Below are 13,212 nucleotides of genomic sequence, written 5' to 3' on the forward strand. Positions count from 1 at the left end.
TGCCTTTACAATCAACGTGCTTTCCATCCAACATGTCCGTCAGCACTTGCGGCCGCTATTCTACTCAATAAATATATATTTTTACACAGGAGCAGACGACGCCTGACGCCTGTTAGCAGGCTGAGAGCGTTCCCTTCTGATAGCCATCCTTACCCTACTAGTTGTCCCCTGGAACACGACCCGTCATTTGCTTTACAACCAAGTACAAGGTGGAGAGGGGCGAGTAGGTAAGGATAGGTGCCCATTGGACTCTTCCTGGACTAGAGCAGTTCTGTGGCATTAATAAGAACTATCGGAAGATTCTGAGACCTGCAAACTGGCAATTCGAGGTTTGAACCTCGGGCAGAACTCTTTATCAAGCATTTACGCCGTCCACTTGCGAAACCTGTACATCTTTGCTTGATCATGGCGGCTTCGTCTGTATTTATTAAACAGTTTACGAGCTGGAAGGCACAGTGAGGTCGTACTCAACTCAAGGTTGAGTACGACCTCACGAAGGAAGTGGGATTGGTGTTCCACAATGCCGGAAACTCACGTTAAATTATATTCTCTTGACTTCACAATTTTGTTCTGTGCTGTGGCTGATTGATGTGGATTGATGGCTTATTTAAGATAAGTTTATTGAAGAAGATGAGTCACAATAACGTGACTGAAGATTTGCTGATCAAACCACACACACCAGAAGGTTAAGAGACGAATTGAGGGTAGAAATAGCCTAAGCTACTCTATCCGTCTGAGATGGATTTTATTGTCTCAAAAACGTACTTGAACTTGAAGAGACGACGACGTTTCAGTCCCTCTTGGACCTTTATCAAGTCGTGTGTCTTGATAATGGTCCAAAACAGACCGAAACATCGTCGTCTCTTCATCTTTGCCCGAAACCGCTGTGAGTACTAGTGGCTTTAGGTATTGTATGTACTAGCTCTATCTTTAAATCCTACACTATGTTTGTAACTCATCTTCAATGTATGTACCTTTACCTGAATAAAAAATCTAATCTAATCTTCTGGTGTGTGATTTGGTTATAAAGCTTATTTAAATTAGGAACCACAAGCTTAGGCTATTGATCACAGTAGCAAAAGCTGATACTACGAGTCTCGGTTACATTCGTAGCTTATAAAGCTTTGCTAAGACTGTCCTCAAAAAGATTGTGGTCGTCAGAAGATTGCCCAACATGTTCTCCCCAATACCCCCTTCACTAGGCTATAGAAGACTGGCCCACCACCACCACCAGTCCCACCAGTTACCTGTACTGTATAACTAAAAAAATACATATCAATAGCTGGGTTTTGCTTCATATATGAGTAGCTAAGAACTTGAGGTGCTTCCGGGGCTTCCGTAAGAACACAACAGGTAAAAGAAAACCATAAGGATAAGTGCCACATCATTTATTTATCATCATTTTTTGTTTTAGAAGAAAAACGGCAAACCATAAACACACAAGTTAGAAATATATTGTGAGATTTTAGCTGTTTTTTTATATATATTCACGATATATATATGTATATATATCGTGCAAGGTTTCTGATCATCTGATTTCTGATCAAGCAAGGTTTTTGATCATTTTAATCCAAAATTGGTAGATAATTGTAATAGAGAACCCTCCCCCCCCCCCAAGGGGTATAAATATTCTCTAGTAAAACTCTGATTTAAAACATCTATTTCCTCTACTTTAAACAGACACGTTCAAAACATAATTCTGACATAATTGACACAGACGAGGCAGATGTGACTGGAGTGAACAGGTGAACAGCGGTGAACAAGCCACACACACAGCTTACAATGAGAGCGGCAAGATTTATATTGATGAAGCACAGGCTATAAAATTACAATGATGAGGATACAAATTGAAAGCTAACATATATTTACACGAAAGGCGGTGTTCCGGTTCATGGGGTTTCCCCCAGATCATGGGGAACTCCATGATCTCCCACTACCTTCCCCCCCTGTGGCACTTTTCCGGTCATGGCACTCCTGTGGCACTTTTCCAGTTATGGCACGCCTCCTGTGGCCCTTTTCCAGTCATGGCACTCCTCCTGTGGCACTTTTCCAGTCATGGCACTCCTCCTGTGGCACTTTTCCAGTCATGGCACTCCTCCTGTGGCACTCTTCCGGTGATGGCACTCCTCCTGTGCCACTTTTCCAGTCATGGTACTCGCTGTGGCACTTTTCCAGTCATGGTACTCGCTGTGGCACTTTTCCAGTCATGGTACTCCTGTGACACTTTTCCAGTCATGGTACTCCTCCTATGGCACTTTTCCGGTCATGTCAAGCCCCCATGTGGCACTTTTCCGGTCATGGCACTTTTCCGGTCATGGCACTTTCCCCTGTGGCACCCGAACATTTAGAAAATTATTGAAAGCGAAGACGAGGCTCAACTGAATAAGTAAATCTTTCTAAAATGATACATTTCATTATATAACCAAAATAAGTATTTTTTTAGTGTTGAGTGAATACATCAAAAGCATCACAATGTAAAAAAATAAATGTGTGAAATGAAATATGTGAGAAAATGTTTATAATACATTTGTAAACACACAGTAAGCTCTTAAATGCCAAGAAAATACTCCCAAATTCAGCTGGAAAATTCCTCAGAAAACAGTAGGGGGGTTATCTTGAGGTTATCTTGAGATGATTTCGGGGCTTTAGTGTCCCCGCGGCCCGGTCCTCAACCAGGCCTCCACCCCCAGGAAGCAGCCCGTGACAGCTGACTAACACCCAGGTACCTATTTTACTGCTAGGTAACAGGGGCATAGGGTGAAATAAACTCTGCCCATTGTTTCTCGCCGGCGCCTGGGATCGAACCCAGGATCACAGGATCACAAGTCCAGCGTGCTGTCCGCTCGGCCGACCGGCTCCCTTAAAAGTGGGGTGGGTCCTTTGACAAGTCGCCGGCTTTCTGTCCCAGTCGAAGTTAATAGTTAAATTCTGATCATTTGCGTCATATTTTATGATATAATATTTTAATAATAAGTGTAATAATAAATCAAATGTAAAATTATCAGCTTATAACATTTTAATAATTAAAATTGTTATCAGTTTAGCATCGTCAACAGTCAGGGATATGGATGATTTTTGGTTTTATGATGACAGGGTATTTATATCCATGAAGGACACGGTATGGAGGCGTTGGGAACTACCTGGAGACATCTAAGTCTTTATCCTCTCGTACAGTTAATCTCTGTTTCACCACCGATAGGTACTCTCTCATCTTCCCTCTTTCCCACTTAGAGCCAACTTTGCTGTCAAGTTTGTATGGAAACCTTTTGTGCCTAGAACTCTTCTAGTTACACTAGCTATGATCTCAAGTGTGTATGGCAGCCTTTTGAGCGTGTTAAATCATACACTTTCACTAAATATCAGTGAGTTGTTTAATATATTGATACCCAATCTAATTTTATCTTATATTTACTAAGACATACTTCTCTCTTTCTGTGACGACTTATATTGAATTTTGTAACTAGCTCATCAAGATTGTAACTTGCTTAGCTAAATGAATTGTGGGGTTCAGTCCCTGAGCCCATTATGTGCCTCTGTAACCCTTTCCACTACCGCCCACAAGATGGGTATGGGGTGCATAATAAATGAACTAAACTAAAAAACTCTCTGTCTCTCTCTGTCTCTCTCTCTCTCTCTCTCTCTCTCTCTCTCTCTCTCTCTCTCTCTCTCTCTGTCTCTCTCTCTCTGTCTCTCTCTGTCTCTCTCTGTCTCTCTCTGTCTCTCTCTCTCTCTCTCTCTGTCTCTCTCTCTCTCTCTCTCTCTCTCTGTCTCTGTCTCTGTCTCTGTCTCTCTGTCTCTGTCTCTGTCTCTCTCTCTCTCTCTCTCTCTCTCTCTCTCTCTCTCTCTCTCTCTCTCTCTCTCTCTCTCTCTCTCTCTCTCTCTCTCTCTCTCTCTCTCTCGTACATGCACGCATCCTCCCCAAAAATGTTCACTACGGGCTCACCATAGCCTGTGCTACTTTGAATCTTTTTTTTCTGAGTAGGTGAATCTTCAACAACACTAACTAGCCCGTAGCAACCGTCAACTCCCAGGTACCTATTTACTGCTAGGTAAACACAGGAGAAATCACTTTTGCCCATTTGCTTCTGCCTGGGCATGGAATCAGTTATCAACTTTCATTCCTAACAGGTAGGAATTAAAAGTGAACTTTACGTATGTATATATATATATATATATATATATATATATATATATATATATATATATATATATATATATATATATATATATATATATATATATGAAGACTTTAAAGAACTACAAACTGTTCTGTTATTTATCTTCTACATTTGGGGTCCCTACAATTGCACCAGATACCTTCTACAACGCTTAAACTACAATAATTAATTCTCCTAGTGCTATAAATCTGTGTTTACATCGCATGTATAAAACATTATTACTGTTTTCTGGGGGATAAAACATGGAAGTAATTACCTGTGTGGCAACTGATGCCATCTGGCAGCACGGACGGCTGTCAAGTTCAAGTTGAATCAGTAACCCTCGTGCAGTGACGGAGTGAGGGTGTGACGCTCGCCTCTCCGCCGCTCGTGAGAGAAGTTTTAATTTTGTCCTGTAATTCAAATCAAGTTGTATGGTGATTTGCTAGAGCGTGACTATGGATGAAGTGTAATCCATCTGTGGCTTAACTGGATTACATTTATCATATCTATTAACTAGTTTGTCTTTAAACTGTGTTGGACAATCGATTGAGTATTTGTTGATTGTTACTGTGTAAGTGATTGTTAAGTGTCGCAGAGCCTTAGTGGATTACCACTTAACTTTCTGACCTCGATTGGGTAAGTGTAAAGTTTTTTTTCTATGGTGAAGGTTAGGGGCTTGATAGCTGAGTGGACAGCGCTTCGGATTCATAGTCCTGAGGTTCAGAGTTCAATCCCCGGGGGGAGGCAGAAACAAATGGGCCAGAGTTTCTTTCAGCCTGATATTCTGTTCGCCTAGCAGTAAATAGGTACCTGGGAGTTAGACAGCTGCTACGGGCTGCTTCCTGAGGGTGTGTAACAAAAAGATCTGGTCGAGGACCGGGCCGCGGGGACGCTAAGCCCCCGAAATCATCTCAAGATGATGTGACATATCTTAATCTGTTGAATATATTTCACTCATTATTTTGAAGATGGGTTGGTTAATCCACTTCGGTCGGTACTGCTATGGCGTCACTTCTTGCAGGGTCGGTGTTCGATTACCGATGGTCCTAGTGGGTGAGCATCGTTCATTCACTCTAGTCCTCTTATCCTGGCATCTAATCCGTTCCAAGTGCCTTACATTTATACTAATTTAGCGCTTTCTCATAATTATCTTACTTTGCCCAGTTCAAACTTTCTCGTGTCCCTTCCATGTCTTATATAGTCATACTGACCTAGCGCTTTTTCCTCACGATTACTTATCAAGGTAAGATACCTTGAGAACGGCTAATTACACTTCTCAAATGTCCCATACACATTAAAACCTCAGACGACTTAAAGACTGCAAGCGAGAGCTAAGGAATGTTACCTTAAACCAGAGAAATAAACTTTGTGATAAATTTTACATTTCTCATAACACATTGGAAGACAGCAGGTCCTCAAAAGTCATATGCTAGTTAAATCCGCTTTTTAAATCCTCCAAATCCGCCTTTTTATGGGTGAAAACCATTTAACACACGACTCTCTCAACCCGTTCTCGACTCAAGTCCATTTCATTCAGGGGTCGACCCCACAGACGCATTCATAAATTTTAACATGTTCATTAAAAACGGGAATTTTCTCAAATATAAATTATTATAATAGCATTTTGTGTATATATAGGCATAGGATAGGTTAGGTGTTTAGGTTCTGTTGGCGATTATTTGTATTTGTAGTACGTGGGTGAAGCATTTACAGCGTTGTGGTTCGAACAAAATTCGTCAGTGAAGCACTTGTTCCGGATATGTTCGAATATCAGCAGTTGAGTCGTGTGTAAACCGCTTTTCATTCATAAACAGCGGGTTTGGCGGGTGCATGGAATCACTTTTGGATCTTTGTTTGGAGGACGAGCTGCCTCTCAACAGACGAAGTTCGAACATTTCTCGAACAGTGATTCGCTGACGTCCTCTTTTCGAAGTGGATCTCAGTAAATGCTTCACTCGTGTGCTTCAAATACAAATAATTGTCAACAGAACCTGAACACTTAACCAAACCAAATTTAGGTCTAACTATACACAAAATGTTAATATACAATAATTTGAAAAAATACAGGCACTGTATAGCCTGGACACACTCGTGCAGCTGTAGAGACGATCTTGGGCCAGATTCACGAAGCAATTACGCACGTACTTCTTTCCTCAATCTTTGACTGCTTTGGTTACATTTATTAAACAGTTTACAACCATGAAAACTTGCCAACTGTTGTTATTGAAAACTGTTGTTGTTGAAAACATCAACTGTTGTTGTTGTTATAAACCAACCCGTCTTCGACTCAAGTCCATTACATCCAGCGGTCGCCCCCACAGACGCATTCATAAATTTTAACATGCTGTTCATTCAGAACAAGAATTTTCTCAAATATAAATTATTAAAATATATTAGCATATTGTGCATATATAGGCATAGGTTAGGTTAGGTGTTTAGGTTCGGTTGGCGATTATTTGCATTTGTAGTACGTGGGTGAAGCATTTATAGCGAAGTGGTTCAAACAAAATTCGTCAGTGAAGCACTTGTTCCGGATATGTTCGAATATCAGCAGTTGAGTCGTGTGTAAACCGTTTTTCATTCATAAACAGGGGGTTTGGCGGATGCATGGAATCACTTTGGGATCTTTGTTTGGAGGACGGGCTGTATAAACAGCCTCCTGGTGCTTCGGAGCTCATTAACTGTTTAATAATTGTAAACAAAGCCGCCAAAGATTGAGAAAAGATGGACAGGTTCATAAGTGCTTCGTGAATCCAGCTCCTGGGGCCAGATTCACGAAACACTTACGCCAGCACTTACGAACCTGTACATCTTTTCTCAATCTTTGGCGGCGTTGTTTACAATTATTAAACAGTTAATGAGCTCCGAAGCACCAGGAGGCTGTTTATAACAATAACAACAGTTGATTGGCAAGTTTTCATGCTTGTAAACTGTTTAATAAATGTAACCAAAGCAGTCAAAGATTGAGGAAAGATGTACACGTTCGTAAGTGCTTGCGTAAATGCTTCGTGAATCTGGCTTCTGGACTCGGGTGCCGCTGGTAGCCTCGTGTCGCCGAGTCATCGACACATTAAACTGTTTCTTAGCATAGCACCTGGAACCTCCCACTCTCTCTCGTTTCTTATAAGACTTTAGCTCGTATATTCTAGTATGGCATATAATCTGGTGATATATCGACGTGGTCGTTATGGAGCGAGACTGTATCTTAGTTCTTTCTCCTTTACTCACACCAAATATATTTATTTTAGTTTGTGTCAATCTGTTTGCTGGAATTTTCTAATTATTCATCCAAAATTTGTAATAATTCAGTTTTACTTAATTGTATGTAAATATTATGTAAATACTAAGTTAATTTGATCCGGGTATTTTTTTAGCGTTGTTTTGTATATGATTAATTTTCTTTTAAGTAAGTTTTTATTTTTTTTGTTAATTTGGTAATGCAAAGACTTGTCATAACATTATTTAAAGAGAAGGATCGCCGGAAGGCTGTCAAGTCATTTGTCATAAGTTAATGTTTTCATAATTTCGGATCTTAAGAATATCAGGTATGTGTTTGTAATTGTTTAAGTGTAGTTACAGGATGAGAGCTACGCTCGTGGTGTCCCGTCTTCCCAGTACTCTTTGTCATATAACGCTTTGAAACTACTGACGGTCTTGGCCTCCACCACCTTCTCTAAACTTGTTCCAACCGTCTACCAGTCTGTCAAAGTGAACTTTCTAATGTTTTTTTCGGCAGCTTTGTTTCCTTAGTTTGAACCAATGTCCTCTTGTGATTGTAAAAATGATTCTTTATCAATTCTGTCGATTCCTGTTACTATTTTGTACGTAATTATCATATCACATCTTTTTCTTCGCGCTTTGAAATATTTTTTGTTTACTAATCAACATAAGGCTAATCAACCACAATAGCTTCTTACAGATCCGCGTTCGATCCCTTATAGTCCAAGTGGTTGGACACCATTCCCTACCTCCGTCCTATCCCACCTTGTTGATATATAGCCTAATCTACTCTATCCCTTTGAGATATATTTTATTGTCTCAATAAACGTACTTAAACTTGATATAGTGGTATTAGCTTTGTTTTTCTCTTCATAATTAACTAATCTTACTTTATCATAATCCAAAATAAAGTTTGTATACACAGAAATGAATACACCTCTCTGAGGACATGTATAGAGGCTGCCGCGTATAGGCCAATAGGCCTGCAATAAATCTTATGTTTTTATTGTATTATATTTATTGTATTTTTTATTTTATTGTATTTCATTTATTGTAATTGTATTGTATATACTAGCTCTATCTACAAATCAATCTGAATGTTTGTAACTCTGCATCTATGTACTTTTCCTAAATAAAATATTATTATTATTTGCATATATCCGAACACACAATTGCCCAAAATAACGGTAGTGTGATGGGAACCAACTGTCTCGCGTTGACACTCGAAGACAATAAATTTCACAGTTGGGATATTTTTTCCTTCTCTTTAGAGTGTTTAAGAATCGTGGCGACACACTCTCTAAGACGGTTAGGTGGCCACTGACCTCTTATGCATGGTGACATTTGTCGCAGTCTCCCAGGGTTAATGCAGTTCCTCTCATGCTTCCCGTTTTCTCTGTATTAATGCAACGTAATGTTAGTATGTCACATACGCACTTGTTCATATGCCAAATATTGACTAAGTGCGAGAACGGGTTGTATGCACATGATTGAATATGTTTTTTTTTTAAATGTGTAAGAGGGACAGGCAGCCAGTGTGTATACACAGCCAGTGTGGGCTTACATTGCTGATTTGTCCATCGGGGATCGAACGCCTACCTTGCAAGAAGCAAGACCGTTGCTATACACATTTAGCAAAATATAAGAATATTAGGTTGTTGTTTTAAGATTTGCTACTTGGAACAAAAAGTTCAAAGTAGCACGGGCTATGGTGAGCCCCTAGTTGGTTTCCAGTGTACATACATACCTTTGGAACGCTGCGATATTTGAGTACAAGATAAAATATGTTTTAAAACTCTCAAAAATCCGTAATCGGGTGCAGCGAAGCCTGTCGCCAGGTTCCATATATTGGAAAATTTGAACTGTCCAATGTAAATCAATTATACTAACAATCACGCCTAATTATCTAATAGAGAATGACTTATCTACATAGATAATTACTTACTGCGGCGCACATAAAGATTTTTAAACAGCAAGCTTGTCAATCGAGACCGTTATCGTAAAATTATTTAGTTAGGATATAATCGTCTTAATAACTCTGTTTATTTACGTCTAATCTTGTTCATAACCTAGCCTGTGGTTGGTGATAACCTAGCCTGTGGTTGGTGATAACCTAGCCTGTGGTTGGTGATAACCTAGCCTGTGGTTGGTGATAACCTAGCCTGTGGTTGGTGATAACCTAGCCTGTGGTTGGTGATAACCTAGCCTGTGGTTGGTGATAACCTAGCCTGTGGTTGGTGATAACCTAGCCTGTGGTTGGTGATAACCTAGCCTGTGGTTGGTGATAACCTAGCCTGTGGTTGGTGATAACCTAGCCTATGGTTGATAACCGCGTGCCACAATTAATATATCAACTTCAGAGGAAGACTAGCCAAGCATAGTAGGCTACGTCCTCGGCTCACAACCGAGGGACTCCAGGATAGTCCGTTGAGAAAGGTTTCCTTTCACCTGATGTGTGTGTTCACCTAGTAGTAAATAGGTACCCGGGATTTTGGCAACTATTCTAAGTTGCATCCTGAGGTCAGTAGTTAGGAGAGAGAGAGAGAGAGAGAGAGAGAGAGAGAGAGAGAGAGAGAGAGAGAGAGAGAGAGAGAGAGAGAGAGAGAGTCTCGAAACCTTAAAAGCTTAATCGGGATTAAATTGAAACATCGCTTAATCCTATCGCTTAATTACACTTGCAATGCAATCAGGCTTGAGTCATTTATTATTTAGTGGGGTTTCCTATCCCTAGTGAGAGGCGCAAGTAACCAGTTGAAGATGATAAACAGGAACATCTGTCGGCCTCACAAGGGCGATGGTCTCTGCGGGCGCCAGGCCTGCCAACCCTCCCGCGCGCCAGGCCTGCCAACCCTCCCGCGCGCCAGGCCTGCCAACCCTCCCGAGCACAACACTCCTAAACCACCAACACATCTTAATAAGATGCACCTATGTCCGGTTCCGCTTCTTAATACATTCCAGATCATTATACATAAAGCCATATATGGATGTGTAATAATGTGAGTACTCCTGTGCGAAAGGAAAAGTGAAAAATAAATTAGTTTAAGCGATAAATAAATGCTAGTAAATAAATTTAAGCTAGTAAATAAATGCGTAACAAATCATGCTTTTGGTGATGTGTTGATTTACAAACAAGCGCTTAAGTAATTTCTTGTTTCATTTTCCCTTCGTGGTTATCCGTTTTTATATTGCGCGCACACACAAGCACATGAGGATAGCTGGGATAGGACACGATATCGATAGTGGCTGGATGTCCAACCACTTCGACCATCGGGGATCGAACTCCGACCTGCAGGAAGCAAGACTGTGGTTCTACCGACCGCACCAAGTGGCTGGACCTCATGTGAAATCCCGAAGTCGTATACTATTCAAATCAAGATTATCCTGCACTACCAAATGCAGTTGATTGGTCAATAAACCCCTGAACTATATGTTTAACACATCTCTAACCCTGTCCATGGAGGACAGAAGAAAATGTATATATGCTGGTTAGCATTGTAAATGTCTGGCCACGTCTGTGGTAGAAAATAATAATAATAAGCATATGTTATTTTCATATGCTTATGAAAATAACATTTGATATTATTAAATAATAATAATATCAAATGTTATTTTCTTCGTTTGATATATGCATCAGAAGGCGTTTATCAGATGTTATCATGAGACGCTTCCATCAACACGTTTGTCTTAAGATGTTGACATCAGTAGACTTACGCTTCAAGATGTTGACATCAGTAGACTTACGCTTCAAGATGTTGACATCAGTAGACTTACGCTTCAAGATGTTGACATCAGTAGACTTACGCTTCAAGATGTTGACATCAGTAGACTTACGCTTCAAGATGTTGACATCAGTAGACTTACGCTTCAAGATGTTCACATTGTTAGAAGTGTGCCATACAAGTTTACAGTTTTGTCAATTGCGCTGAAATAATGGCCTTTGCTTATCATTTACCTAACAGATGTTCTATAACTTTCTGTGGAAAGCCTAAAAAAAATAATTAAAAGCTGGGTTTTTACCACAATATTATTTAAATAATTTAATATCTAGACGTTGAGTTATTAGCTCCATGGGATGTTTAAGCCATAGGTTATTTAATCCAACCTATATTTACACCGTATAAGGGAGCCGGTCGGCCGAGCGGACAGCACGCTGGACTTGTGGTCCCGGGTTCGATCCCGGGCGCCGGCAAGAAAACGCCAGAGTTTCTTTCACCCCATGCTCCTGTTACCTAGCAGTAAAATAGGTACCTGGGTGTTAGTCAGCTGTCACGGGCTGCTTCCTGGGGGTGGAGGCCTGGTCGAGGACCGGGCCGCGGGGACACTAAAGCCCCGAAATCATCTCAAGAAGATAGCCTAGTTGCTTATAGGCTTCTCTCGCGTTGGATAGGCCTAAAACTCACCACAATAACACAATATTGAAAAATATTGTGAAAATACACAATAGTTAACTTTGTGTATACACATAAAATAGGGGTAACAGATCTGTGTATACAACCATATAAGTGTATTGTAGTATATATTATTAGCGAAACAGGTCATCAACCTTAATACCTCTCCTCTCTGACACTCTTAAACACACCTCCACTACTTAGTATTGTATTTAAGACTTTTTAAGTATTAAAACCAGAGTTATTTAACGTTATTAAAGATTAAAGTCGATGCAGATGCCGCGTACGGGAGGGTTGGCAGCCATGACGCCCGATGACGTCACGCCAGACGTTAATAACTCTGCTTTTTAACATTAAAATTATGCTTGGCTGCGTTTGTTTAAATTATGCGTGTCTGCGTTTGTTTAAATTATGCTTGGCTGCGTTTGTTTAATTTCAGGATGTTGTTAGCTTGGATTTGTTAAAATTGATCTTGGAAATGGACTACGAACCACTAGCAACCTAAGGCTTATAACACTTTCACATTATCTCATTACAGATACCTAAAGTGTTATAAGTGTTGATGAGATAGAGAAATCTCTTTAACGTGATATATCAGAGATCAAATCCATAGGCGTTTTGATTAGAGTTCGAACCTATGTATAGGGTGTTCCCAGACGCGTGCCTGGGGGGATACCCAGTACATGGTTTCGAACCCTCATCACGGCTCCTGTGGAGTTTTTACTTTATGTATATTAAGACCTTCAACTTGAAATAAAGGAAACGGATATTTAATAGATTGTCTCCTTCCAGATGAGCCCTCGGTTGGCAGCCCTGTCTACGCCGCTCTAGTTCTTTACGGTAAGTATATGCTAACTGCCGTAGGGTCATTCAGCTCTTAACTACCGTATCGTGATTATCACGCCAAATAATCTCGTATAATTTACGTTCATCGTAAGGCATCATCATATCTACAACGTTACTGTGAATATATCCAAATATATTCCGTTTTTATTATATTCCGTAGGTTCGAATTTTCGAGGCCCTTGTGGATTTGTTCATTTGATACATCAGGCTATTGTGATTTCTGTGTGTATTCAGTTTTGAGGCTGTCTTATCTTGAGGTTATCTTGAGGTTATCTTGAGATGATTTCAGGGCTTTAGTGTCCCCGCGGCCCGGTCCTCGACCAGGCCTCCACCCCCAGGAAGCAGCCCGTGACAGCTGACTAACACCCAGGTACCTATTTTACTGCTAGGTAACAGGGGCATAGGGTGAAAGAAACTCTGCCCATTGTTTCTCGCCGGCGCCTGGGATCGAACCCAGGACCACAAGATCACAAGTTCAGCGTGCTGTCCGCTCGGCCGACCAGCTCCCTACATTAAGTGTAATTATGTGAACGCTTCTGGTGTCCCGTCTATCGTCATATCAAAGTATAATTGGATAGGTTTAGATTTAGAAAAGAGCT

The 13,212-nt window shown here is 40.5% G+C and overlaps 1 protein-coding gene across 1 annotated transcript in view; it reads left to right on the top strand.

Annotated features, from left to right (window-relative positions):
- Positions 1-4,481: 4,481 nt before the first annotated feature.
- Positions 4,482-13,212, top strand: part of LOC123774369 (serine-rich adhesin for platelets) — a 42,743-nt gene continuing 34,012 nt past the window's right edge. Inside the window, exons 1-2 of the mRNA XM_045768558.2 lie at positions 4,482-4,796; positions 12,560-12,607. The gene's annotated coding sequence lies outside the window, so the exon portion shown is untranslated. The remainder of the gene's footprint in view (positions 4,797-12,559; positions 12,608-13,212) is intronic.

The sequence above is a fragment of the Procambarus clarkii genome, chromosome 61 (assembly GCF_040958095.1).
Source record: "Procambarus clarkii isolate CNS0578487 chromosome 61, FALCON_Pclarkii_2.0, whole genome shotgun sequence".
In the NCBI taxonomy this organism is placed as follows: Eukaryota; Metazoa; Arthropoda; class Malacostraca; order Decapoda; family Cambaridae; genus Procambarus; species Procambarus clarkii.